This window comes from Bubalus kerabau, chromosome 1, assembly GCF_029407905.1.
Source record: "Bubalus kerabau isolate K-KA32 ecotype Philippines breed swamp buffalo chromosome 1, PCC_UOA_SB_1v2, whole genome shotgun sequence".
NCBI lineage: Eukaryota > Metazoa > Chordata > Mammalia > Artiodactyla > Bovidae > Bubalus > Bubalus kerabau.
The window spans coordinates 116730002-116754555 of NC_073624.1; the positions used below are offsets into that span (position 1 = coordinate 116730002).

Genomic DNA, 24554 nt, shown 5'->3' on the forward strand with positions numbered 1-24554 from the left:
CCTCATAAGCTGTGTGACTTTGCACAAGTCACCTAAGGTTTTTGAACTTCAGCTTCCTCACATTTTGTATGGGAATAATGAAACCAGTCCCAAAGAACTATTGTGAGGATTGTAATAAATAATCTATGTGAAAGCACTTTGCAGATGATCACTAGATATGATCAAGAGATATGTCATTAACCCATCCTAGGTCTTCCTTTTTGTTCTTAATGTTGAATATCTACTTTATACCAAAACAAGGGAAAGGGAGAGAGAGACCGAGTTTGTATGTTTTCTGCAATGAGAGAGGAAGGGGTTTACAGTTTACACCTAGAAATCAAAATATGGTCTCTTCAGTTCATCGAACGGGTTTAGATACAACACCAAAGACCTCTTCCCCCACTGGGAAACCTGTGTCTATTCAGGCAGAACATCTAGGAAGAGTTTGTTTCCACCGTCTGCTAAAGAGCATCCCTGTCTCGTGACCTCTTCATTTCAGTCCGCTGGAGCCATAGTCAGCAAAAACCTCTAACTCACAAAGCCATCTGTTTTTATTCTGTGTTTTACTCCTCTCCTTCATTTAGGTAAAAGAAGAAAACTCCAATAAGGCATGCTATTCTGTGGGGTTCTGACAGTCCAACGCACCTTCAACTCAACCTGCTATCCAATGAATATCCAACGGCACAATGAGGTCTACTCATCAGTGTGATGACAGATGCCAAATGGCCCAACCACCTGATTCTTTGCTAAGGCTGGAATGTGTTCTTACATGATCTAGAATTATTTTCTGTTCCATGGCTTGAACTGAAAATGTGTGCTGCTGCTGCTTCTTCTTTTAATAGTTATTTGGCTGCTCTAGGCCTTAGCTGAGGCCTGGAGAAATCTTTACTTGCAGCACATGAACTCTTGTTTGCAGCATGTGGGATCTAGTTCTCTGACCAGGAATTGAACCCAGGTCCCCTGCATGGGAGTCTTAGCCACTGGACTACCAGGGAAGTCCTCAAAAATGGGTGTTTCTGAAAGACTTACTATAGGCAGAAAATGTATTTAAGCTGAATCCTCTATTATGTTGAACACACTTGTGAGCTGTGTTTTACTTCAATCATGTAACCAGAGAGAATAAAGATGGAGGAAATAATACAGACTGAACAGTAATATTTGCTGTTTTCTGAGCATTTACTTTATGACAGGTTCTTTACCATGACGGTGCTATGAGCTGTGGATATTGTTAAATGGCCCTTTTACTGATAAGAAAACAGTAGCTGCTTGGGGCTTCCCTGATGTATAGTGAAAAAGAATTTGCCTGCCGGTGCGGGGGATAGGGGTTCGATGCCTCGGCTGGAAAGATCCCACGTGGCGCAAAGCAATTAGGCCTGCGAGCTGCAGCCACTGAGGCCTGCGCACCTGGAGCCCGTGCTCTGCAGCAAGAGGAGCCGCGGACAGAGGTGGGAAGCCCGTGTGCACACCCAAGAGCCGCCCTTTCTCGCCACAGCTAGAGAAAGCCCGTGCGCGGCAATGGAGACCCAGTGCACCTGAAAATGTTAAAAAACAGAGAGTTAATTAATAAAAAAAAGAAAAGAAAACAGAAGCTTCCAGAAGTTAAATAAGTCCCCCAGATCAGCAGACAGGGATGCAGAGCTGGGAGACTCCGGAGGCCCTGCGCCTTGCACACCTTCCAGCTCTTCAGAGACAAGGGATGAGGCAGGCTGAGCACAGCAGGGTGGACTCTCCGGGAGAGCAGGGCCTGGCAGAGGGCGGTTGTGTCGCCTCTGTGCCTTTCCGGAGGAGAGTGCTGTGTCATAGGCCATCCCACAGTGTCCAGAGTCTCTCCCCAGACCACCCAGCAAAGCAGTCTGTGTGCTTTGAAGGCATCATTTTATTTAAGGAATGATGAGGTTGTGGACCAAGGGGAAAGGACGTAAGGACTAGTTTCACTGAGCATTTACTCAAGAAAAACACATGTCTTTATAAGGCATGGAATAGATGACTTGCTTTCCAATGGCAACGACAAGGATCACTTCCTGGGGAATTAATGAGAACATCTTGTCCGCCCAGAGACCCCCCACCTTGCTGAGGCTCAACCTTGGGTCTTATCCGAGGAAAACACATGAATCATGGTGAATGGGAAGCCTGGTGTCCAGCCAGTGGGGTGAGGATACTGGCATGGAACCCAAGCAGAAAGGAGCTCAGAGGCGGGGGGACAGACACTCAAGAGCTGGCCTACTCACCCCTCAGCCTTCACCTAGTTCTCACCATCCCTTGATTGTTGTTGTTCGTAGGTCAGTCGTGTCTGACTCTTTGTGACCCCATGGACTGCAGCACGCAAGGCTTCCCTGTCTTTACTATCTTCTGGAGTTCACTCAAACTCATGGCCTTTGAATCGGTGATGCCATCTAACCATCTCAACCTCTGTTGTCCCCTTCTCCTCCTGCCTTTTCCAATGAGTCAGCTCTTTGCACCAGGTGGCAAAAGTATTGGATTTTTTTTTATATGTAATTTATCAGAGACCCCCCCAGGCCCTGGGCTTCCTAGGTGGTGCTAGTGGTAAAGAACCCTCCTGCCAATGCAAGAGATGTAAGAGACTCGGGTTCGATCCCTGGGTCAGAGATGATTCTCTGGAGGAAGGCATGGCAACCAGCTCCAGTATTCTCACCTGGAGAATCCCCATGGTCAGAGGAGCCTACTGGGCTATGGTCCCTAGGTTCACAAAGAGTTGGACACAACTGAAGCAAATTAGCACGCACGTACGCCTCTGGCCCGCTTGCTTCTTCCCAGGAAAACAGGCACGTTGAGGGGCTTTGTGGCGTCACAGAAGCGATGCTGTCCTGCAGCGCCTCCTTCTCTGGCTCTCATCGCCTGCCTTCCACCCACAGGCTGGTGCTGCAGCCGCGGTGATGTCACTTCGAGACCTCTGAGGTCGGTTTCCTCCAACTCCTTCCTGCCCAGGTCCAGGCCCAATCCTCAGGGCCGCAGGGGTGAAGGCAGAGCTGCTACCCATACCGGAGCGCTGAGGCTCAGTGTGGGGCCCAGACCTGTCTCCTTCTGGGTTTGGGTCTCACTTGCCTGTAGGGACTCTGCAGAGCCTGGGCTCAGAGTTGCCGCTCAGTCTGCAGGCGGATGGCAGAAAAAAGTTTTGGGATCGAGCTTGCTCTTTAGGTGTGAGAGTCCCCTGCTTGTCCTTAAGGACCCCTCCCATCTCCTGTTGGTAGGAGGTAGGGGATGTGGAAGACGTTTTCCCAGGAGGACTAGTTTTCTAAGGAATGTAAAAGTTATAGAAAGGGCAGAGACGTGAAAAGCAAGACAGACTTTGCTGGGAAGGAGAGACGGGGGAGATTTTGAGTGCAGGTGCGAACCTCAGCTGTTACCAAGAGAGGATTAAGGGCGAATCGCTGAGAAGAGTAACAAGGAAACATTTGCATTTTTACTTGCTTCTCTCCGTGGCTTCTGGGGTGGGTGGTGGTGTGACCCAGCAGAGAGCATCTTTATAAGTGCTGAGTTTTTGTAGTCCCCGTTGCCCCCCACCTTGGTCCGCCTCACCCTGACCTCCCCGAGGCCCTCGCCCTTGGCATCTGGACAGTCCCCCTGCTGTGTGGACAAGGGCGTTCATCTCTGACCCTTGCCCACAGCCGGCGCCTCCCCAGGCCCGCTCCACACCATCAGCCCTCTTTGCATGTCTGATCGCTTACCATGAGGTGCTCAGGGCACTTTCCAGAAGAAGGCTTATCTCATGCAGTACCTGGGACTTCAGAGGGTTGGGCTTCCAGGAGCGGAGCAGCTCCGGTTTCCTTGGCAGCAGCGTGAACTGCTGGAGTGTGTGATAGTGCACCTGGAGCAAAGAAAGCAGCTGGGGATGGAGACAAGCTTTAGCGGACAATCAGAGTCACAAATGGCTGAGACGAGACCGGGTCCTGGTGGGGAACGCAGGTGGGAGTCAGCACAGGTGGCAGGAAGGGGAGAAGAGCTGATCTGGGCCTCGTGGGTGGCATGGGTGGCATGAGAAACCGCGTCCCTAGGTCCTCCTGACCATGGAGACAACTTCAGCGTGGGCAACAGTGGTGTCTGGCTTGGCCCCCCGCCCACTCCCCTTTGTCTCCTCATCTTTCCTAGAAGGTCTAGCTGCATTGTTAGCGGCTTAGTGTTGGACCTCAGTCAAAGCCTTTATCAGCATGACTGCCATAGCCATCTCAGTGTCCCTCCAGTGACCCCCAGGTCTTGTGAGGTCCCCAGAGCTGAGTCCTTCACTGAGGACCTTGGAAAGGCTTCCTCGGGTGGGGCCCGGTGTCATTGGACAGTGCGTATGATAGCCAGGGCTGCACACAGGACCTGCCCGGGACTGCCCTCCCCCAGACTCTCAGTTCATCTTCCTTCTTACTGCCGCCTCCGCTCTTCCAGGAAATCAGGGCAGCCTTTGGCCCCATTTGGCTCAGGAGGGTTAGTTCCCGTCTCCAGGTGTCTCACTGCCAAGGCCAAAGTCCCTGTGCTGATTTCTTCCGGGGGTGTTTAGAGTTTCTTCTCACAGGTAGCTGAACGCTGGTAGCCTGTCCCATTTCTGAGTTTCCAAAATCAGCACACAGATCAATACCCTCCAGCGACATACAATTTTAAAAGTAAGCGGCAGAAGACTTCTCTATGGGTGACATGTAGAGACCAGGCCGCACTTGTGTTTTTAAGCAGAAACATTTCAGGGAAGTCTCCTTGGGCCCTGAGCTATTTTTGAGGTTGAGTGCTGGGAATCCTTTTGAGCCACACAAGTCAGAGTCCCTCTGGGCATGTTGGACCACCCCCAGAGTTGCAGAGAGGATTGCAGAGGCATTCCAGAGAGAGGCTGGGAAAAACCTGACAGGAAGTATTCCCAGAACACTCAACTCCCAAAGTCCCTGCTGGCTAATGATTAGGGCATAACTATAAACAAAGCAGAAGAGCTTCAAAGAATAGCATTCTACAGACGGCAAACAGAAAAATGCCCTCCTGGCTTTGGTCAGCTCATAGCGCCCCTGATGCCAGGGCATTCCAAGGTGAACCAAGCAAATGCGTGCTGTCTGTTGCCCAGGGCCACGTCTAAACACCACCGCCAGCCTCCATAGGATCCTTCCCTAGCGTGTTATATTTCTCCACCAGACTTCCCTGAGATTGGAAAGAAGAGAGATGGCAGGGATGTGAGAAAAGGGAATGTAGGCTAAAGCGGCAGGGTTACTGGATCCCCTGTAAATACCACGCAAGGCAGATTTCTGGTGGCCATGATCTGGTCTCACAGATCCAGGCATGCGTGGGCTTTGGAATTAGATGATCCTAGAGTCAATACTCAGCTCTACCACTCAGTAGACATGATAATTTATTGCAACTCTTTGCTCATCTGTAAAATGGGAGTGATGATTCCTAACTCATAGGCTTTATTTTGAGATTATAAATATATATAAATGAATATATTTTGGTGTCTGGCACATAGATAGATACTACTATTATTATTACCACTTCTAATACTTCTGCAAGTATTGTAAAATAGCAGCTGGTTAGTGAATGCTTCGGAGAAGGCAATGGCACCCCACTCCAGTACTCTTGCCTGGAAAATCCCATGGATGGAGGAGCCTGGTAGGCTGCAGTCCATGGGGGTTGCTAAGAGTCAGACATGACTGAGCAACTTCACTTTCACTTTTCACTTTCCTGCATTGGAGAAGGAAATGGCAACCCACTCCAGTGTTCTTGCCTGGAAGATCCCAGGGATGGGGGAGCCTTGTGGGCTGCCGTCTATGGGGTTGTACAGGGTTGGACATGACTGAAGCGACTTAGCAGCAGCAGCAGCAGCAGCAGTGAGTGCTTACCATATGCTGGGTATTGGGGTAAACACTGTGAATACATATATTTTTTGGATGTAAAACTTTTTTAAAAGCCCAGTAATTCTTGATACAGTAGAATGCTGCTATATAGCAATTTAGTTAAATAAGAATATCGCTAGGGAAGGAAGGTTTGACTAGATTGACGTTTCTGTTTGCATTTGCTTACCTGAAATTAACTCAATATTTCACAAGCTCTGTGTACTTGAGCCAAGAAACAATATTGCATTTTGGTAGGTGTTGATCTTGACTGTTTTAAACTGCTATATGAATATAAGAATTAAGACAGTTGGCTCTATGGACTAGATTAAAAACCTAGGGATTAAAAGATTAAAACAAAACAGAGTAGAATAAACACTACTTTAAGTAAACAGTCAAGTAATTGAAACCCGCATATTAGGTATCAGCTGTTTAAATTATTTTACTATCTGATGTAATCTTTCTGAACTGTGCTTCTAAAGAAGATGGCCTCATACATGAACCAAAATTCCTGGTGTCTTTAATAAGCAGAAAGGAAACATTTCCTGTCCTAGGCCATATTGATGAGGAAGCTCAAAGCATTAGCTTTTAAATTACTTATTTACATAAACATCTTGTTTATTTGGCTGTGCCAGGTCTTGGTTGTGGTGTGAGGGATGTTTGGCATGTGAACTCAGTTGTGGCAGGCGGGATCTAGTTCCCTGACCAGGGGCCGAACCCAGGTCCCCTGCATTGGGAGGGTGGGGTCTTAACCACTGGGCCACCAGGGAGGTCCCTAAAAGCACTAGCTGTTGCTATACTGTGTGCCACTTTTTTGGGGGAATCTGTAGCTTTGATGGTTCTCATACTGAGCGCCTCAGTCTAATTGAGAAGTGGGAGAGTGCCCAGTGGAATAAAAAGCTCTCAGCGGGGTGTCAACAGCCAGCCCGGAGGGGGATGTCCTTGCGAGATAAACACCGCAGCTCTGTGCCGGCTTCCCTGTGGGGCGTCTGGTAGAGATGGTCTGCCGTGTGCTTCCCCGATAGAAAAATTTGCCTCTGTTTTTAAATCATTCTGTCTGGCTAGCAGGTTGAGGTGATCTACTTTTCTTGGGATACAGACAGGATTTAATGCATTCTTCTTTGACATCTAATCACTGGATGAGGGCTACGAATGGTGGGGTGGAAAACGTGAAGGAGATATTTGTTAATCCATTGCCGGCACCAGATACTCTGGTGAGAGGCTTCCTGTGTTTTCCGTCTTTCAGTTCTCACAGTCAACCTGTAAATTAGTTATTATTAACTACTGCCCAGAGCACAGTGGTCCAGTTAGGATTCAAACCACGGTTTCTCCAGTATTCACCCTGCTATCCTAGATGATCAGTGTATTAGGAATAACTGGTGTACTGGTGTGTGCTCATTTGCTCAGTTGTTTGACTCTTTGCGACCCAGTGGATTGTAGCCCACCAGGCTTCTCTGTCCATAGGATTTTTTAGGCAAGAATTCTGATATAGGTTTCCATTTCCTCCTCCAGGAGACCTTCCTGACCCAGGAATCGAACATGCATCTCCTGAACCATGGGAGCATTCTTTACCTGCTGAGACATCGGGAAGCCTGGTAAGCTGGTTTGCAAGAACATTTACTTGGTTGTAATTGGCTTTTAGTCTCAGCTTCCCTGTTGTGTGATTAGGGGCAATTCTATGCCTCTAAGACTCAGTTTCCTCATCTGTGTGTGTGTGCTCAGTCGTGTCCGATTCTTTGTGACCCCATGAGCCATATCCCACCAGACTCCTCTGTCCATGGAATTTTCCAGGCAAGAATACTGGAGTGGGCTGCCATTTCCTACTTCGGGGGATCTTCCCGACCCAGGGATCAAATCTGAGTCTCCTATGTCTCCTGTATGGGCAGGCAGATTCTTTACCACTGTGCCACCTGGGAAGTGCCCTCCTTATCTATAAAAGGGGATAATAAAAATAATAATAATATTATCTCAAAGAGTTATTGAGAGAATTTAAAAAGAAGTGCACATAAAACCTAGCACCTGGGACTGGCTTAAAACATACCGCCTGTTGCTCTTGCTTTGTTATTTATGTGGGACATCGTTAGTTTGATTGTGAAGGCTACCACAATACCTCTATTAATTACACAGTGGATTTTCACAATACCTTGTTAGAGACTCCATTAGCAGAGGTGAGGGTAAGAGAGAGGGTAGCAGTGTTTAATTTAGGATGACAGAAGTAAGAACTAGCCAGACTTTCAATCCTAACTGGAGGGAATTTAAGTGCAGTAAAAACAAAATCTCTTTTGGGGAGTCTTGAGTTTGGAGCTGACTTGAGGCTCAGGGAGACACGGGATGAAGCGGTCCCCTGTCCCCATCAGGAAGGGGAGAAGATGGGAGGATTCCTAATCTGGCTGCTGCTGAAAGAATTTAGCGACAAGGACTAGTGGCTCTTGTCACCACTTACCCCAAGCAGTGGTCTCTTGTCGCTATTCCCAGGCCAAGCCTTAGGAAAGGCTTGTGATTGTGGGTGACGGTGGTGTGTATATGTGTGCACATGTGTGGTTGAGAGTACTTGAGGGTCAGACAACCACCATTGTGTGATTTTAGTCTCTTGTCTCTTTCCCCTTTCATTTATTCATTTTTCATATTCATTTAATATACGTTGTTAGTTGCTAAGTTGTGCCTGACTCTTTGCGACCCCATGGATTGTAACCCGCCAGGCTCCTCTGTCCATGGGATTCTCCATGCAAGAATACTGGAGTGGGTAGTCATTCCCTTCTCCATGGGATCTTCTGCATGACAGGCAGATTCTTTACCATCTGAGCCACCAAGGAAGCCCATTGAGTACATATTAATCAATATTTCATTTTATTTATTCAACAAACATTTATTGGATGTTTCCTACTGACCAGGAACTTTGATGAGGTCTGTGCTAAAAACCTGAGTGAATAAAAACTGAATGAACTCACTGACAAGTAAATAAGCAAATAAATGTCACTTGAAGGGTCTGATATAGACTCTTGAGGTAGGTAGCTCTCTACCTGTCAGAAGGCGGCATGGAATTCAGTTTATAGCAAACCATGGATTCCCGCCCGCCCCCCAAATTAGAATTAGATAAACACCTTATAAAATACAAATGCTGTAGCGATGGGTTGAAATGCATTCAGGTTAGTGTGTACTCAGTCAGTGTGGCGGAAACTGAAATCCAAGGTACAGGGTGAGGAAGGAGATGGAGAAAGATGACTGAAGGAGAGGCGGCGAAAGCGCAGAGAAGAGGCCTGAGGAGAAGGCAGGTCCCCCGCTGGTGCCTCAGAGTCTCTGTCCACCTGCAAAGGGGCAGCTCTCAGGGGACTTTCTTATCCTGGCTGGCTGCAACATCCTTTTGTGTTGCTGGCACCAGTTTCCATTCAAGTTTAAAAAAAGAAAACAAACAGGCAATTTACTCTGAGTAGCTTCTAAGGGATTTGTTAATCAACCTATCACTCTATAATCCATTGCCTGAGGAGGCCCTCAATTTCGATCACAGCGGCTCTCATAGAAGAAAGCTAAAAGAAGTCTAGAATCCCTTCAGGAAGTGTAACATGTATGGGATTTGCACAGACTGGAGAAATTCGAGCTTGTTGTTTATTTTACTCAAAGATAGTACTGAGTCTAACGAGAGGCGGAGAGATAGATCAACCCACTGAATAATTAGCTCTGACAATAAAGTGCAGATAAAGTTTTCCCTCGGCTTCTTTGGTTCTCAAGAAGACACCAAGCTGATTTCCTGAGTTCCAGACTCTGGGGAGAGAGGCTGGGTGATAGGATATGAGCTCTGAAGGTTCTTGGGGGCCAAGTCCAGCATCTCCAACTTGCTGATCATGTATTCTCAAATATATTTTGACTTCTCAGTCTCAGTCTTCTGGGGATAATAATACTTACCTCAGAGAATCAGTTAATGGAAGAACCAAATGAGATCTTATGTACAGCTATGTAATTGTGGGCAAAGTGTTTAAATATTTTATGCCTCAGTTTATTAGTTTGTGAATTGTGGATAATAGTAGTGTTGATCTAAGAGAGTTCAGAAAATTAAAATTAGTGGATACACATAATATACACAAAGTGCTTTTAAACAATTACTGGTATATATTAAACATTTCATAATTTATTGTTATCACATAAAGCATTCACTATGGTAGTTCTTAGGGCTTCCTTGTGATTCGGACAATAAAGAATCTTCCTGCAAAGCGGCAGACCTGGGTTCAATCCCCGGGTTGGGAAGATCCCCTGGAGAAGGGAATGGCAACCCACTCCAGTATTTCTGTATTTTTGCCTGGAGAATTCCATGGACAGAGGAGCCTAGTGGGCTACAGTCCATGGGGTTGCAAGGAGTCAGACACGACTGAGTGACTAATACTTTCATGGTACTTCTTATTTTATTACTCCTTCTTTGATCCCAGGTATGCCATTTTGTTAAAGCCCTGCTTTCACCATTCAGCTATCCAGCTAGATTAGCTAGGATTGTCACTTTAAACTATGGTAACAAAAAGATCTAAATGTATCAGTATAATGAAAAAAAAAAAAAAACTTTCTGTAATAGTCCAGGATGCTTCTAGATTGGAGATGGGGCTCTATTGGACAAAGTCACTGAGCATTTCCAAATCAAGTGGAAGAGGAGGAGTGCAAGGAAGAATAGGCATAAAGGTGTTCCATGGGCTAGGTCTTGAAGTGGGACACATTATCTCCACACATGTTTTGTTGGCTGGTTCTCAACTGTATGGCCACATGTAGCTGCAAAGGAGCCTGGGAAGGTGAGCTGCCTGTGCCCAGATGAAGAGACGGTGGAGGTGGGAGCCGAGCTGGTGGTCTCTGCCACACCACCTCAAATACCAAGTGAGTTCTGCTGCCTTCAGGGCCAGCTACAAACCCCATGACCCGGCTCCATGACCACGGTTGTCTTCCAACCTCAGGGTACCCAGAGCCAAACACAAACCCTTTGCTGTTTTTTGGCCCGGTTTCCCTTGCTGCCTAATACAAGTGTCCTGTTCACAGACTCAGGTCATTTCCTACCAGACCATCCATACATTTCCTTCAGTCTCAGGTTTAGCTGATGACATGGGGCTACTGCATGTCAGGCATACAGTTTTTTACGATTATATTTACAAACCTATGCCGCAAGCAGTATTCAATTTATGGGGAAGGAATCTGAACTCAGAGAGATGAAGTCATACTTTGCCAACTACTCTCCTCTTTCTTCCAATCCCATAGCATTTAGATTCTTTACCAAATTGGTTAGTACTCAATCCTCCTGATTTCATAAGAACACATCTTTCTTTTCCAATAAAAATGGAGTTAAAACTTCCAGGTCAAATGTGGGACTCTGTTTGTTTTTCAGATCCTTTAAGTGTTCTTACATAGGAATGGGGAATGTCAGGATTATTTGACTTTAACAAAACTCTTACCGATGAATTTGCTAATTAATCTTGATAATGTGGGTGTTAGCCTTTATCCAGGATTAAACCAACATTGGGCTTCCCTGGTAGCTCAGATGGTAAAGAGACTGCCTGCAGTGTGAGAGACCTAGGTTCAATCCCTGGGTCAGGTAGATCCCCTAGAGAAGGAAATAGCCACTGACTCTAGTATTCTTGCTGGAAAATCCCATGGATGGAGGAACCTGGCAGGCTACAGTCCAGGATAATCTTTAGCTAACCCAGGATCAGCTAAAGGCAAAGGAGAAAAGGAAAGATATACCCATCTGAATGCAGAGTTCCAAAGAATAGCAAGGAGAGATAAGAAAACCTTCCTCAGTGATCAGTGCAAAGAAATAGAGGAAAACAATAGAATGGGAAAGACTAGAGATCTCTTCAAGAAAATTAGAGATACCAAGGGAACATTTCATGCAAAGATGGGCTCGATAAAGGACAGAAATGGTATGAACCTAACAGAAGCAGAAGATATTAAGAAGAGGTGGCAAGAATACACAGAAGAACTATATAAAAAAGATCTTCACGACCCAGATAATCATGATGGTGTGATCACTCACCTAGAGCCAGACATCCGGGAACGCGAAGTCAAGTGGGCCTTAGGAAGCATCACTACAAACAAAGCTAGTGGAGGTGATGGAATTCCAGCTGGGCTATTTCAAATCCTAAGAGATGATGTTGTGAAAGTGCTGCACTCAATATGCCAGCAAATTTGGAAAACTCAGCAGTGGCCACGGGACTGGAAAAGGTCAGTTTTCATTCCAATCCCAAAGAAAGGCAATGCCAAAGAATGTTCAAACTACCACACAATTGCACATATTTCACATGCTAGCAAAGTAATACTCAAAATTCTTCAAGCCAGGCTTCAATAGTATGTGAACCGAGAACTTCCAGATGTTCAAGCTGGATTTAGAAAAGGCAGAGGAACCAGAGATGAAATCACCAACATCTGCTGGATCATGGAAAAAGCAAGAGAGTTCCAGAAAAACATCTATTTCTGCTTTATTGACTATGCCAAAGCCTTTGACTGTGTGGATCACAACAAAATGTGGAAAATTCTGAAAGAGATGGGAATACCAGACCACCTGACCTGCCTCCTGAGAAATCTGTATGCAGGTCAGGAAGCAACAGTTAGAACTGAACATGAAACAGCAGACTGGTTCCAAATTGGGGAAGGAGTACGTCAAGGCTGTATATTGTCACCCTGCTTATTTAACCTGTATGCACAGTACATCATGTGAAATGCTGGGCTGGATGAAGCACAAGCTGGAATCAAGATTGCGGGGAGAAATATCAATAACCTCAGATATGCAGATGATACTACCCTATGTCAGAAAGCAAAGAAGAACTAAAAAGCCTCTTGATGAAAGTAAAAGAGGAGAGTGAAAAGCCAACTTGAAACTCAACATTCAACAAACTAAGATCATGGCATCCAGTCCCATCACTTCATGGCAAATAGATGGGGAAACAATGGAAACAGTGACAGACTTTATTTTCTTGGGCTCCAAAATTTGTATGGTGACTGTAGCCATGAAATGAAGAGATGCTTGCTCCTTGGGAGAAAAGCTATGACAAACCTCGACAGTGTATTAGAAAGCAGAGACATTACTTTGCCAACAAAGGTCCGTCTAGTCAAGGCTATGGTTTTTCCAGTAGTTGTGTATGGATGTGAGAGTTGGACTATAAAGAAAGCTGAGCACCGAAGAATTGATGTTTGAACTGTGGTGTTGGAGAAGACTCTTGAGAGTCCCTTGGACTGCAAAGAGATCAAACCAGTCAATCCTAAAGGAAATCAGTCCTGAATATTCATTGGAAGGACTGATGCTGAAGCTGAAGCTCCAATACTTTGGCCACCTGATGCGAATAACTGACTCACTGGAAAAGACCCTGATGCTGGGAAAGATAGAAGGCAGGAGGAGAAGGGGATTACAGAGGATGAGATGGTTGGATGGCATCACCGACTTGATGGACATGAGTTTGAGTAAACTCCGGGAGTTGGTGATGGACAGGGAAGCCTGGCGCGCTGCAGTCCATGGGGTCCCAAATAGTCGAATACGACTGAGCAACTGAACTGACTGAACCCAAGATTATTCAGACCCTGAGTTACCAACAAACTTCCTTCTTTTCTTCCCCTTGGTGCCTGTTTAGGGAAACACTGTGTCTTAAGGAAGCATCTGTGCGCTTTGCTCAAAGCCTTCCCAACTCCTCTCCCCCAGTCCTCCCATATGTGGTATTTATATTAGTTTTGCTCTTGAAAGATGAACCTTAAGCAAAAATTCCCAGCTGTGATTTTTCTTCTCCAACTTCCCGTATTTGACGCGAGCTGTGTAGATGGTGAATGCTAGCTCCTTGACCGCTGAAAGATACATGCAGTCTTCCCTCTGTGATCCCTTTAGCTGCTGAAATATTCCACGTCCCCAGAGCCAGAGGCCCAAGAAAGAAAACCAGCTGGGACTCTGATGACAATGACCCCCAAGTGGCTGGTCCAGAGCAACGAAGTGGCCGTGGTAAGTTTGATTGCTTTTGTTGTACTTCCTCTCCTCCAGGGGTTGGATTTTTATTATGATTATTTAAAGATATTTATGATCAAATAAACAGTTACAAATGTGAACAGGATTGTATTGCACCGGGGTTCTCCTTGGCTCCCGCTCTCACAGCTGCAAGTGTTCCCTCCTCCACGTGATTAATTTAGAGGTAATCAGGTCTGCATCTGCAGCTGTGCAGCATATGTTTTCCTAAAACAGTCATGGCCACGGGCACCAGAACAATTAAGACTAGAAAATATGCCAACATTTTTTCCCCCCTCTTCTGGTGAAATTATACTGTTTTTCTTTCATTTTTTGGTGTTGTATGATTTTATCATCAGAAAAGAGCAAATATTTTTTGAGCACCTACTGTGTATCTGAGCTAGTTGCTTTTCACAAATGTTATCCCAGATCAATATATCATCTTGGTTTTTAAGAGTGGTTCTAATTTTATTAGTGGAGAGAGTGGCTAAGGTCTGAAATGCTGTGTGGCAGGACAGAGTAGTGTGAAGTCAGAGAAGCAGGACACATTTAACACTCAGTGGATTGTTACATCCAGGAAAAAGCTGGTTAAACGTTGTCAACATGGGAGTTGCAATTTCAAGTGAGTTCTAAATTATTCTTGGTCTACTTTGACAGAAACAGCCCTTATTGCTGTAATCTGATTTCTGACACAGACACAAAAACTGTCTTTACTTTTTGGATAATCTTGTAGAATTGAACAGATTAGAACTTTCTTTGAAGTGGATTTTAGCTGACTTATGGTGTAGAGATGACAGACAAGCCATGAACTAATGCTTGCCTCAGAGAAGTCCTGGGGTGCAGAATGTTCTTTTGGTGTCTAAGCACCCTTGTTTGTTAACCCAGTCAGTGCAACTTGTCCATTCCTTTGTATTAAGTAACACTGTCGGTACAAATGAAATTCACCTCCAGATGGAATTGTGCTTATTCCATAGATGTCTATTTCATTGTCATCTATGGTTGCTTCTGTGTTATGGTGGCAGAGACAAATAAGTCATCCCATCCCTTAGTATCTACAGTCACTGGTTCCAGGACCCACGGTGAATACCAAAATCCACGGATGCTCAAGTGTCATATTTGGTCCTCTGTATTTTGGGTACCAAATCCTCAGATATAGGGGACTGTGGATTGTGTAGTAGTGTAGCTCATATTTATTGGAAAAAAAATCCATGTGTAAGTGGACTGTGCAGTTCAAACCCTTGTTCAAGGGTCAATTGTACTGCAGATTTGACTAGTTCTGACAGACACGGCAGCACCCTGGGCGAGTAACTTGAGCAGTTGCAGCGAGACCCAGGTAGAAGGGTCTGGTTCTTGGTTTAATATTCTGCTGTATCCATCTTGAAGTTATTAACAATTTTTGAACGAGGGACTCTGCATTTTCAACTTTCAGTGAGCCCCACAAATCATGTAGTTGGTTCAGGCAGACTGTATGGCCTGAAAAGTCCTCTTTATAGAAAAAGTTTGCTGATACCTGATTTAGCTGAAATGGCTTTCTCTTTTAAAAACGACTTGTATTTATTTTATTTTCGGCGGTGCTGGCTTTTGTTGCCACGCGAGCTCTGCTCTGGCTGTGGCGAGCGGCAGTGCTCTCGAGCGCTGGCTCACGGGTCCCGGGTGCACAGGCTTCGGCAGTGGCAGCTCGGGGCTCAGCAGCTGTGGCTCTCTGGCTCCAGAGCACAGACTCAGCAGCTGTGGCGCACAGGTTCAGCTGCTTCGTGGCGTGTGCGATCTTCCCGGACCGGGGATCAAAACTGCGTCTCTTGCACTGGCAGGCAGACTCCTCACCACTGGTCCACCAGGGAAACCCTGATCTTGCTTTCTTAATTCTTTAAATCATTTGGTGTGTTCAAGAACTACCCAGAGAGTATGTTTAAAATGTCAACAGTTGGGCCTACACTTAAGAGATTCTGGTTCAACAGAGGTCTCCATGTGGCACAAGCGTCTACACATAATTAAAGCCTAATGTGGAAATTCCCTGGCAGTCCAGTGGTTAGAACTTGTCACTTTCATTGCCAGGGTTCAGGTTCAGTCCCTGGTTGGGGAACTAAAATCCTGCAAGGCCCATGGCCCCCTTACCAAAAAAAAAAAAAACAGCCTGATTCTGGTTCTGCTGTGGCTGCTCCTTGGACCACATCTGGAGGGAAGCTGGGGGAACTTCATCAGCTTGTGTTTGGGCTTCTCATTAGATAAGGCTTACTCACTCACCTGACTCTAAGCCTTCTTCTTTATATTGTGGTCCAATTAATCTATCCCAGATACTGCTTTTGACATCTTCCCATCTTGCTCAGAATCTTTGATATTTACCCAATCCCTGCAGAATAGCACCCTAATTCACCTGTTCGACCTTCCGGAGCCTCCCATACTGCCTTCCACACAGTCTTTCCAAGTGTTTCTCACTCCAGTCTGGTACAGAGGCAGCAAGTAACAGAGTCAAAAGCAAGTTCCTGTTTTCACACCCAAGTTTTATCACCTATCAACTGAGTACCCTCCTAGGAGCCTCAGGATCTTCACCTTGAAAACTGAAGGAACTCGATATGACGCGCTGAGAAGGGTGCAACTGCAAATGCCAACAGCTGGCCTTGCTGCTGCTGCTGCTAAGTCGCTTCAGTCGTGTCCGACTCTGTGCGACCCCATAGATGGTAGCCCACCAGGCTCCCCTGTCCCTGGGATTCTCCAGGCAAGAACACTGGAGTGGGTTGCCATTTCCTTCTCCAATGCATGAAAGTGAAAAGTGAAAGTGAAGCTGCTCAGTTGTGTCCGACTCTTAGCAACCCTTGGTTGCTAAGGGTTGCAGCCCACCAGGCTCCTCCGTCCATGGGATTTTCCAGGCAAAGTACTGGAGTGGGGTGCCATTGCCTTCTCCATTGCTGGCCCTGACTAGAGTTAATGGGACTCATACTGTGCCAGTGGAAACTCAGAAAAGGACAGATGCTTTGAAAAACTAGTTGTTGGTTTCTTACATATTAGCCAACACTTGCCAACATAATCCATCATTCCGACTCCTGGATATTTACATGAGGGAAATGATGACGCATGTCCACACGGTAACCTATGTGTGAATGTTTACTAACAGCTTCATTCAAAATCACCCCAAAACTGAAGACAGCCCAAATGTCTATCCACTGATGAATAGATGGACGAACTGGAGTACATTCATACTATGGAAACTACGTAAAAAAGAATGGACTACTGGTCCATGCAACAACATGGATAAATCTCAGATGTGTTAGGCTGACAGAAGCCGGGCTCCAAAGCTATGTTCTAGGATTCCTTCAATACAGTGCTTCAGGAAAGGAAGACTATAGGGACAGACTGGGATCAGAGAGAGGATTAGCTCTAAATCTGGCAGTGTAATATTCTATTCTCGATTGTTATGGTGGTTATACAACTCATGATCGTTCAGATTCATAGAACTGTATGCTTACTATAGTCAATTTTTACTGTATGTAAATTATAGTTCAGTTGACCTAGCTTTAAAAATACTTTTTCGAAAAAAAATTTGTGTCCATGCTGTACCGCCTATGGGATCCTAGTTCTCCGACCAGGTGTCAAAGTCACAGCCCCACAGTATAAGTACAGAATCTCAGTCTCTCGACCACCAGGGAAGCCCCTAAAACTGCTTCAGCTATTCAGTACTTCAAATAGTTGGTCACGAATTTCCAGTGTTGCCATCAGAAATAGCTGTCTCAGGCAGGAGAGGGTAGGACGTAGTTATATCCTAGTTTGCTTTGGATAGTCCAAGGTAATGCTTGTTTTCCTGGTGATCCAGTTGATTAAACATTTGTCCCAGGACACAGTGATCTGGCTTGGGTGACAAATTATATAGTCAGGTTATGTGCTGTTCTCGTGGTACTTTAGACAAACTCTTGACATACCAGGCTGTAAAGCAGAGTGTTCAAGGTTATTAGGCCAGTGCCAGCCTCTCTTCCGAGGAGAAGTGGAAGTTAGAGCACATTCTCAAGGCCCGTCTGGCTTAGTCTGACTGATAAAATATGTATGTGGCACGCACTTTGGAGTCCAGCAGATTTAGGACTAAATACCAGGGCAGTTCAAGTGAGTGGGTGTGATATTTAATCTAAATAACCTCACCTTAGAGTAGGTATTTTAATGCCTGACTTGCAGGGATGTTGTTAAAAAAAAAAGTGACTTAGCAATTGCTTACGTACAAATTCAGGGCTCAGCCGTTGCTACGGTCACCGTTGTCACGTGTCAGGTTCTCGTCATCCTTTCCTGTGAGTAAAGAGCCCTTTCCATTTACGATGGGCTGTCTGACCACATGGGGGCAAATAGATTATGCCATGAAAATGCGCAGTTTCCATTCCCCTCAGTCCTGTGTGCTTTGGCATTCGCTGCCTCTTTTCTCGTCCATGAAGTGGACTTATTGAAGACTTATTCCTCACTTAAAACTGGGTCCCCCCCTGCAGAATTTCTGGTATTTCCAAGTGTCTCCCCTCTCCTTGGCTGTCCGCTTGCTAACTGTTTGTTGTCTGGTGATTTTAAGATGGTGAAATCTAGTTAAATCATTTCAGGAATGCAGCACGCCCAAAGTGTCAGACAGCAAGACGCATGCCTCACCTGTGCCCTTCTTTGGTCAATCCCAGTATGGTCAGATCACCGGTTAGATATTGGAGTCAGTGAGTCAGGAACTTCAAAGAAAGTGTGAAATTCAGATATGATTCATTTGAACCCATAGAGAAAGAGATTGTTGATTAATATTTTATTGGGAGCCCACAGTGTGAACTGACATAGTCCTCAGGCAATAAAACAGTCAGACAAGTATTTTCTTTGGAGCCATGAATGAGTGCCATGTTAAGGAAAAGTTTGGGAATAAAAAGAAATAGAAGATCCAGAGCCACCTTTGAAGGAATTTACACTGTAGCTGGGGGCTTCTCAGGTGGTGCTAGTGGTAAAGAATCCTGCTGCCAACGCAGGAGACGTAGGAGATGCAAGTTCGATCCCTGGGTCGAGAAGATCCCCTGGAGGAGGAAGTGGCAATCCGCTCCAGTATTCTTGCCTGGAGAATTCCATGGACAGAGGAGCCTGGTGGGCTACAGTCCACAGGGTCGCAAAGAGTCAGACGAGACTGGAACGATTTAGCACACACACACGCACTGTAGCTGGGAGGACAGAATGACAGCATGCAAATCAAGGGGGTAATAATATGGAATGGGATTAAGTGCTGTGTGTCTTGGAAGGCTCTAAAATAATAAAAATAATAGCAATAATAGTAAACATCGGTTGAAGAAGAGAGACAATCTAATTCAGAAGTGGTCAGGTCAGGTATTTCAAGACTCCTCTTTACATGACTTTAGTGTTTTGTTTTTTTTCCTTGTGATTTAAGAACTTAATTTCTGTCACCAACTGGTATTTCAGTAACATCCTAGTCCTGTACCAGAGATGAGCAGGAGCAGTCAATGTGTCTAGGATTTAAAGCAGAATTTAATTCATTGTTTGTAGATGCAAGGGTGATCAGAGTGGGAGACAGCTGAGGTAGGGAAATAGAATACTTTTCAAATTTTCAAAACACCTACTTCTGATTTTTTAAAAAATGAATTATGGGGAATTTTCATTTTGCCATGAGGGACATGGGAATGAGAGGTTATTAAGAAGCTTCAAAGGGCAAATGAAGCCTTTCCTTTGATAGTTTGTCTCAGATAAAGTTGCTTTCTTCTAAAAAAAGGAGGGGAAGGAAATAAAAAAAAACAAAGACCAAAGGAAACTGTCTGCAAGTGAGTTTGATACAAGTGTTTCATGCTAAAATACCCTGAGCCGCTTCTAGACCCAAAGTTCTCAAAAATGCTCAGGATTAGGGGCAAAGTTTTGTTTTCACCATCTCTTGGTGATATTAGAGTGAAACTAAATAATGGTTGAAAATATTAAAAGTGTCTTTTAGTGGAACCCTACATATCTACTTCTCTGTATCTTGCTATAATTAAAAAATCTATGCATATGCTGGTGGGAAAGTAAGATGAGGCGGACACGGTGGAAAACAGTACGGCATTTCCTTACGAAATTGAACATAGGCTTACCATACAAGCCAGCAGCTCCACTTCTGGGTGTACACACGAAAGAACTGAAACAGGGACTTGAATAGATATTTGTACACCCATGTTCATAGCAACCGTATTCACACGTGCAAAAGGGAGAACCAACCCAAGAGTCCATCAACGGATAACGAGTAAGCAAAGTGTGGTAGGCGCATGCAATGGAATGTTAGAAGGCAGGATATTGTGATATAGTCTATAACATGAGTGAAACTTGAGGATACTATGCTAAATGAAAAAAGTCAGACACAGAAGGACATTGTGTGATTCCTCTTACATGAGGTATCTAGAGTAGTCAAACGTACAGAGACAGAAAGCAGAATGGGAGGAATGGAGAGTTACTGATTCATGGGTGGTTTCAGTTTAGGAAGATGAAGCTCTGGCGATGGATGGTGGTAATGATTGTACAACAAGGTGATTGTATCAACACACAATGCCACTGAACTGTACTCTTAGAAATGGTTTAAGTGGTCAATTTTATAATATGCATATCTTAGCAGAATAAAAAACCCCAGACATGTCACATAAAAAACACAGGCATATGCAGTAAGTTTTTCCTTGGATAAGTAGTCCTTTCCTTATAATGCATAATTGAGAATAAAAGGTGTTTTGTCGGATTTAGTCAAGCATTCTTGTGAGAATCCTGGTTAATTAGATTATAGTGTCAAGCCAGGCAACGCTTACTATGATGGGCGATAAAGGAGCCTTGGGAATTTTAGTCTTGCAAACCCAAACCTAGAAGTGATAAGGTATAGAGTGCAGTACTTTTATTGATATTGGTTTGTGGGTTCACTTGGGCCTTGAGGATACTCCAGTGTGGAAAGCAATAGGTAAAGACAAGCAGATAAAAATAAGTATGTGGTGTTGAGGGGTGGAAGGGGCAGTAAAGAAACCATCCTGAAAGAAGGGAAGAGTACACAAAAGCTGCTAGTGAGATGAAGCGATGGATTGTGTGAGGTTAGGCTGTGGAGGGAGTTCAGGTTTGGTGTATTGATGTAAGTAATAGACTTTCATGGGAGATTCTGGATTTTTGGATACTGCATATACCAAAACAGAAATCCTCTCCAATGGTGAGATTGTATCCTTCAGAAGAGAGGAAAAAATACACCTTTCAACCTTCAGAATTCCCCATGCCTTTTTATAAGGACTCTGTTATGTGCAAAGATTCTTTAAAACGTACAGCTTCACGCATGGAAAAATGAAGCCATTGCAAAGAAGACAAATTATGTTTGCACAGCACATTATGACTGCACTCCAGTGCTCTTAGCAAATGACAAAACTGATAGCTGGGTTCTTGAAATTCATTCCTGTGATGAACTCAATGCCATTTTTCGTTATCTGATTTGCTTTTTTGAAAGGCAGAGGCAAAGGTCATGATGCATTGACTTGTGGCATAAATATAAATGTTCCCTTCACTTTTTTCTTCTGACATCATCTACTAGCTGGAGAACATGGAGACTTTTTGTTTGATTTGGAGAAGGCAGTGTATTTACCAATGGCTGAAGAGTGATTAAGAAATAATGTAACTTCAAAGAGTGTAAGGAAAGAGGCCTAGATAAAGGTTGCCTGCATCTCTTCTAGATATTATGGGAAGTTGACTTAGGTTAAATTTAAACAAGTCCTGCTGGATAGGTCATTGAAAGTTAAGAATAAGCTTAAGTGTCTTGGGTGTTGTAAAAACATTGTCTACAATGATAGTCCTTTGCACTATATGAGAGGCTGACTCTGCTGCAAGGATCTTGTAATAAAATTTAGAATCCTAGGATTTGAAAAATGCTTGTACTTACTTCCTAGGTGAACATTTTTCAAATATTGCACTTAATAAAAGTAGAGTGAGTCGTCTGAATTTAATCAATAAATATTACTAACAAAGGGAAAGAAGGTCTTAAAACAAGTGTCTGCATGGATAGGTCATATGTTGGTGAAAGTTGCTATTAATTTTCTGGGATTATTGAGACCAAACTCAATCAGATTTCTCTTTTTTTGTCTAATGGAAAGCTGACATGAATTATGATAGTGCAGAAAAGGACCGAACTATATTTTTCATTTCTGGTAAAGCCGCCAAAGAATATTTAATAGGTAGAAAGTGCTCAGCATGGGTCATTTGTCATGAAGTCTAGACTTCTACTGAGCACAGCTAAAGGTGCTTTGAAATGAAAGTCATTCAGTCGTGTCTGACTCTTTGAGACCCCATGTCCTATACAGTCCATGGAATTCGCCAGGCCAGAATACTGGAGTGGGTAGCCTTTCCCATCTCCAGGGGATCTTCCCACAACCCAAGGTTGAAGCCAGGTCTTCTGCATTGTGGTCAGATTCTTTACCCGCTGAGCCACAAGGGAAGCTCAAGAATACTGAAGTGGATAGACTATCCCTTCTCCAGCGGATCTTCCCGACCCAGGAATCGAACCAGGTTCTCCTGCGTTGCAGGCGGATTCTTTACCAACTGAGCTATCAGAGAAGCCCTGATGCTTTGGCGGAGGGCATGGCAACCCCCTCCAGTATTCTTGCCTGGAGATTCTCCACGGACAGAGGAGCCTGGTGGGCTACTGTCGCTGGGGTCACAGGCGCTTTGGCAAAAAGTAAAAACCAGAAGAGAACATCTTCACTTTAATTTTCAGGCTATTGGGTTGATTCAGACCCATACTTTCCACCATAGGAGCCCCATGGACCCACACGGTCCCATTTAGCACCTGACACATGCTTGTTGTTATTCAGTTGCTAAGTTGTGTTCGACTCTTTGAGACCCCACGGACTGCAGCACTTCAGGCTTCCTTGTCCTTCACTATCTTCCAAAGTTTACTCGAACTCATGTCCATTGAGTTGGTGATGCTGTCTAACCATCTCATCCTCTGTTACCCTCTTTTCCTCCTTCCCTCAATCTTTCCCAGCATCAGGGTCTTTTCCAATGAGCTTTGCATATAAAATGCACACTGGAGTCTATAATTTTTTAATACAAAAACTGTAGTAAAAAATGTAGACTATCTTACTGATGATTTTTAAAATATTTATTTCATTGAAGCAATAGTATTTTGGTTATTTGGGGGTAAATGCTAAATAAATCATTAAAATTAATGTCACCTGTTCCCTTTTGAATACATTTACTAGTAAATTCAAATTACAGAAGTGCCTTGCATTATATTTCTATTGGATAGCACTGCTTTGGATGGTACTACTTTGACTATAAACACTAATATTTTTCACTGATACATTTCATTCTGCTAGTATAGATGCAATAGGTTGAAACTCAGGAAGTTGGAATCAAGCTTTTTTAACTTCTAGATTTTTATTAAGAAATGATCTGATTTATCTTACAGAGTTTCTTTTTTTTTTTTTTTTTTTAAATAGCCAATGTGGCGATGCTTCATCCAGTTTAGTTTGCATGTGTTTAATGATTTTTTTCAGTGTACTGTCAAAATGATAACTTTCTATTCTTTGTAAGAATTAGATCAGATGATTAAATCCCCTTCTGAACATTTAGAAAGGGGCAGCCACAGAAAGCTGATTTGAATACAGGGAATAAACAGTAATTAAACTGTAAATGTTGATTTTCTTTTGAAGTCCACTGGCGTGTTTGGTGTGAATAAAGAACACATTGTCAGTTCTTCTTTCCGCTGCCACAGTTATGGCACGTGAGAATTGGAGACTCATTGAAAGGCTACGTTAAATTGGGGAGTTTCCCAGGGCTACTGAACTGAAACTTTCTTTGTTTATATTAAACCCTGGATAATTTTTTTCCCCCTCACACAGTACACATTGATTTTAGATAAAATCTGAGAGAGTTTTTTTTTGTCCCCTTCCAATTCACATACTTCACTATACACTGGAAAGAAACTTTGAAAACCTGGAAACATGGGTTCTCATCCAAACTGAAAAAGGTTTTTTTCATTGTGCATTTCTAGGAAACTTTAAAACAGTAGTTCTCAAGCCTTGGCTGTTTTTTATTTTTATTTATTATTATTGGCTGTACCACATGGCTTTCGGGATCTTATTCCCTGACCAGGGGTTGAGCCCCTCAGTGGAAATGCAGAGTTCTAACCACTGGGCTGCCAGAGAATTCCCTTGGCTGTTTTTCGGACTCACCTGGAAAGTTTTTTAAAAAACTCATAGGGTTCAGGCTACACCCAGGATCAATTATATACGATACTCTGGGATAGGATCTGGGGAATCAGTGAGTAATTAACGCTCCCCAAGTGATCCCAAGGTGTAGCCGAGGCTGTGAACCACTGCGCTGACAGCCCAAGGCACTCACCTGTCCTCACCAGCTTCTTCCAGAAGGACTCAAGAAAAGTGGCTTGCCGTGTGTGAATGAGTTAAGTTTCCAAGTGGCTTTTTTCCTCTCCATTTGAAAATTAGAGAGGCTGTACGCTGGTTCACCCTGGAGCACAGAGCAATGCATATGTCTTTTCACATGCTGTAACATAAATACCAAAGAGGCTTTGATGATTATAAAACCGTCACACGTTCCATAACTAACTGAACTTGCCTTATTCAGGATGGGCGATGCAGGCTGTAGGTCTCTTAAAATCACACACACAACATACAAAGCCAGGCTGTTATCCATTGAGATAACAGCTTCTGTTATAATACATCTTCACAAGTCATTTATGATCACATTAACAGTTTCAGTTGGATTCTAAAGAGGACATTTTCAGCAGTGTAGTAAGACAGAGATTGTACTGAAGTATTTTACATTGGGTTGGGCATTACTGTCCTTGCAGAGATAATCATTATGAT

The 24554-nt window shown here is 44.2% G+C and overlaps 1 long non-coding RNA gene across 1 annotated transcript in view; it reads left to right on the plus strand.

The window, feature by feature from the left end:
* The first annotated feature begins 2767 nt into the window (after window positions 1–2767).
* Window positions 2768–24554, plus strand: part of LOC129656918 (uncharacterized) — a 99889-nt gene continuing 78102 nt past the window's right edge. Inside the window, exons 1-3 of the long non-coding RNA XR_008716538.1 lie at window positions 2768–2895; window positions 7302–7384; window positions 13627–13737. This is a non-coding gene — a long non-coding RNA (uncharacterized LOC129656918). The remainder of the gene's footprint in view (window positions 2896–7301; window positions 7385–13626; window positions 13738–24554) is intronic.